Source organism: Pinus tabuliformis, chromosome 4_1 (genome assembly GCF_031772625.1).
Source record: "Pinus tabuliformis cultivar Carrire ecotype Pingquan chromosome 4_1, CPIR1, whole genome shotgun sequence".
In the NCBI taxonomy this organism is placed as follows: Eukaryota; Viridiplantae; Streptophyta; class Pinopsida; order Pinales; family Pinaceae; genus Pinus; species Pinus tabuliformis.
The window spans coordinates 176639263-176644644 of NC_142303.1; positions in this window are offsets into that span (position 1 = coordinate 176639263).

The window sequence follows — 5382 nt, forward strand, 5'->3', positions numbered from 1 at the left end:
TGTGCTCAATTCGTCTTGTTTTGATGCATCGTATGGGAATGTAGATAATTTTAGTGAATATCGTAAAGTCATTGATGATGATTACTTTGATATTGAGGATGTTGATTTATCCTTATCTCCATCAAATCCTCATGATCAAAGTCAAGACATACTTGAGAATGAAGAAAACTCTAATTCACAAATTGTTCCAATAAATTCTCATTTTCAAACAATTTATTATTTTCATGATTTCAACATCCAAGAATCCATCCCAAATTATAATTCTTATGATGATAAAGTTATTACTCCTATTCATAGTCTTGAATCTTTCCCTCTTCCATAGGTTGATTCCGATGACCTTTCTAATTGTATTATCTAGGCTAGTTCTTGTGAGCAGGAAATTGTTTCAAATCAGTGTCAATTGTGTTGTAACATTAATTGTAACAATAGTGTAAATTATGAGTTCATTTCATTTTTTTTCTTTCATCTATTTTGTTTGATTTCATATTTGTTTTCTATTTGCATTTTTCAATTTTTAGATGTTATTTGTTGGCATATTGAGAAATTAAATGACCAATATTTTCAATATACATTACTAGAATGTGAAAATGAATCACAAGAGGTAAATTATGATCATCAAGAGATTTTGATCTTCCAATTCCATTTGAAGGCCATATCTTATCAGCTTATTGTTCCTTTTAGAGTGCATTTTCAACATGAATCATCTCTTTTGAGTACATTGCTCCAATATGTCTAGCCTCTTAATTTAACCAATGATCTTATGGTAGATTCATCAAGCTTCCATCCGAATTTCATTGATACGTTTGAAGGTTGTTTTGAAGGTTCAGTTCAACCGAAGATCATTAATGACTTTTTTTATGTACACAACACTAATGGTTGTTCAACTGCTTTCATGTAATCTCTTCCATTCTCTATCCACTACTCATATTTATTTTTCGATCCCATATAGATTTGGTTGGAGGAAAATCTTCAAGAGAAGGTGATTCTAAATAAACTATTTTCTATAAATATGTTAGCAATAAGTGTACACACTACATTCAAATTTATTTCTATTGGTTTAAATATAATTATATTTTTTTCATTGATGTGTGACATGTACGTACATGTATGAAATAAAATGCTTGCATGGTTTCATTGGAAGTATGACTATACTTAGTCAAATGTTTTCTCAGTCACTTAATGTAAGAGTAGGATTAATTTTGTTAGTTAATTTCCCCTTTCTTTAATCTTCTCGTTTAATTTACAGTTTTTTAATAAACAAGTAATGGGCCCAAATATTTCCCCTGTCATCCATTTTTAGTAAAAAGTGGCTTAGAGCGCTTTAGATCATACACACATGTGACGCTCTTGATTATCGTTCTTCACTGTAAGTTACATCATAAGGTTGAAATTACTTTTCTAAAACAAAATTATGAATGATAAAATTTCAAAGAATCATTACAGCTGAACATATTGATTTTCCAAATTCTCAAGCATTTTTATATGGTCACTTCTACCACTATGTGAAGCACATGCAAATGGTTCATTACTTCATATTTAATTGAGATTAAATAAGTTAATGATTTTCAACATAAGAAAAATAAAAGATAATACACGGAAGAATGTCGAGATCTATAAGTATTCTTCCAATTAGACTCTTCCAGGATGCATAGACATGTTCATCTTGTTAGATGATCCAAAATACATAAATAATGGTTTAGAAGTTAAATGTCTCCAATATTTAATTATTTAGGATATTTAATTAAATATTGGATACATTTTAGAAATAGAAAATTGTTGTAAAATATATGGCATATAGAAAGGTGTCATTTCTTAGACTCCAATACATGAAAATAGTTAGTAGATTTGTTAGGGTGACATTTAATGTTAGGACATTTAGCTTATATATAGATCTTTCTCCTGTTTGCAAGAGGGTTGTGAGTTCATGTGTAAACTCTTGCAAATATTTTATGTAATTTGTTTTCTAGATTAATAAAATTCGTGTGTCTGAGGACACTTCTGCCATTATCGTGGTATCAGAGCCATAGTAATGCAGTAGATGTGAAGGAGATTCCGTCTCTCCAGGATCTTGGAAAACTCCATCAATTGGTAAGATATTGATTGGTATGCATACTGTTGATTGGTATGTATTTTTTTAATGGAAATTTTTTTTTTTTTTAAATCAATCATATTTGATTTTTATTTTTTAAATATAGCCTCCTCACTTGTTCAAAACACCCAAAATTTCCTTCATTGAAGCAACCAAGTAATCTTGAGATTTTATCACTTTTATGCATGATGCATTCAACTGCATTGAATATTCCATCCCTACAATTCACTTAAACACAATTACGCTCAATCAATAGATCTCATTTTTGTACCCATAAGATATCACAATTTTTTTTTGGGTTGGGTGATCCGAGCAAGAATGCACAAACTCAGAAATGTTGTTTAACATAAGGAGCACATTCTCAGATTGTGGATTGATGATGTGGCTTTCACCTTCAATGAACATGCCTGTAGGTGCAAGTGTTCCAGGATTTTCAAAATCATTCATTATTGCAGAAGCTTCTTCAGGATTCAGTTGAGGAAAGGAATCGTTGTAAAACCAAGGGGTGCCATCATGGCCATAGATTGTAGCCAAAGAGAGGTGACTGCCATTGGACAAAACACACAACAAATTCTTGTCAATGTAAGTTTTCCATGACATGATGATGCTTTTTAATAAAACCGTGTTATTTCATTTTTTCTCGCAATTATTAGACTCAAATTGGTTCAAAGAAGTAAGCACACAACTATTGTTGCAATTGTGATTGGGATCAGAATTACAGAGAAATTAAATGCCTCCACTGTCACCATCCTAAATTCCAATACTCAATTATCAAGTTAGAGGTTCAATTTCCCACTTCAACGCTTATTGTGTAATTGTTCAAGATCTTGCAGCATCGAAAGCTATCCAATAAATTGCTTGCAACAAAATTCGATGAGGGATATCTCCCTACCATTGAAGGTAGTCTGAAGCAAGCTCATCCATTGAATGTAGATCGAATGCTTGTTCGATCTGTGAAACAAAGTGCACATGCGGAGCAACAATATTTGCTGCTACCATGAAATTGCTGCTACAGATCAGTAGACCAACATTGAGCCAGTCGAATTTGATCTGGATTCTATTGACCATAAATTTTCACGCAGAGAAACGACCAACGTCTGGATGTTGTAGCTATTTGTGCCATTTCTGTGTTATGAGATTACTCTTCTCATTATACATTCATAAAATTTAATTCACCTTTTAAAAAAATGGGATTTCAAAATTCTTTTTTAAAGTGAGTTTTATTACTTTTGAGTAAAAAGGGGTCATTTGTAATTTTTTGGAGTGTTGATTTTTGGTAAAATTTTGTAATATTTGGAGTAATAAGGTGCTTTCATTTTTTGTAATTTTTTATTTGGAGAGATAAGGTGTAATTGTGCAAATTGTAACTCAAAGTATTTATTTTACTTTGAGGGGGGTTAGAGTACTATTTTGAGTCAAAAATTGCAAGCCCATAATTGTAAACAGTCAAATTCCGAAAGTTTCGTTATAAATTTATAGAAAATTTGACTAGAGCCAAGTGCAAAGCTCAATCATTTTTTTCTCCTCCAACGACTATATGAGGGTCAAGGCCAAGCCCTGATCAATCATTTTTTTTTGTGTGTGGCATTTTGGATATGGTGTTTTGTTCATCTTCTTTTTCTAGTGCTTGATTCATTCAAATTTTACAATGTCCAAGTTGGTAAACTTGTTTTCCAATTCTGACAAACTTGAAGGCACAAAGACATATAAGACATGGAAACGCCTCATAGAAAGCACTTTAATTTATAATGAACTTTGGCAAGGCGTATGTGATGGAGATATTAATCCAAATAAACCCATAGATGTAGCATTACTTGCAAAATGGGAGATTAAAAATGTGAAGGCACTAGCCCTAATCAAATATTTAGTTAATGATGAGATGTATATTCATATTGAAAATGTCTTTGATGCATGGTATGCGTTATGAACTTTTAAAGATCTGTTTGATACACAACCTAAAAAAAAAAAAAAAGTTGATCTTCAATTAAAGTTGCTCCAACAAAAATTGACTGAAGGAGGAGATGTTCTTGAATATATTTCAAGGCTTAAAAACATTAAGCAGGAAATAGTAAATGTCGGATTTCCAACGATAGACAATAGTTTCATGACTACAATTTTAATTGTTGGATTGCCTTCTTCATACACACATTTTCTGGAAACTGGAAAGTTAGATAAGTTAAAGTTTGATGAGTTAAGTGAAATGTTAGCTCAACATGAAAAAACTTTTGGAAAGAAGAAACAGTTTGGGGAGGATGTCTTCTTCAGAAAGACTAGTACTAGTAAATCTTTAGTTGATAATTCTAAAGGTAGAGGAAGAGGGAACCTTAATAAAAATCTAGCATCACCAAGTGGACAAAGTCGTGGTAGAATCCAAAGAAGAGGGAACAACTTCAATAGAGGCAGTGGTTCAGGCAGAAGCAACTTTCAAGGCAGAGGAAACAGTCAAAGTAGAGGCAACAATCAAGGAAGAGGACAACGTCAATGTAGAGGACAAACTCAAAGAAGAGGTCAAAGTAGAGGTAGATGGCAGAATCAAGGCAGGTGCAGAGATTTCAGTCAAATTATTTGAAGAAGATGTAATAAAGTTGGTCATTATGCTGAAGGTTTTTGCACTTCTATTGAAAAATTCCCAAAGTTTCATCAAAACATAACACAGTTTGCTAATGATAAAGATGATGATGGTTTGAAATATGTCTTTGCTACACATCTAAGTTCATAATCAACAACATTACAGGTGTCCACCTATCTTAAAAGTGATTATGAAGATGCTTGGATTTTAGATACAAGAGAAACACAACACGACTTTTTGACGTGACTTCTTTTGTAATTTTCAACAATTCCATCTAAATTCAATCTTTCTTGCCAATGATACTAGACAAATTCGTGGAAAAAGTGTAGTAAAAGTTTATCTTCCTAGCATTGGCGAAAAATTGATTTCAAATGTTTGGTATGTACCAACTTTCAAAAAGAATTTGTTGTCTTTAGTCATGATTCAACAAGCAGGACATAAAGTTGTTATGGCAGATGGTTTGGTCAAAATCAGCTTAGTCAAACAGAGTATGAAAATAGTCATGACTGGATATGAAGATGGAAAATTATTAAGGATGAAAAGAATAGTTATTCCAAGGAATTCTGACTTTGCAGGAGCAACAAATACAAATATTTCACCAATAAGGTTATGGCATGTAAGATATGGACATTTAAACTTTGAAAGTCTCTCTCAACTTTAAAAACACGGAATGGTTAAAGGCCTTCCAACTTTCAAGAAAGAAAATGAAAAACTTTAATCTTGA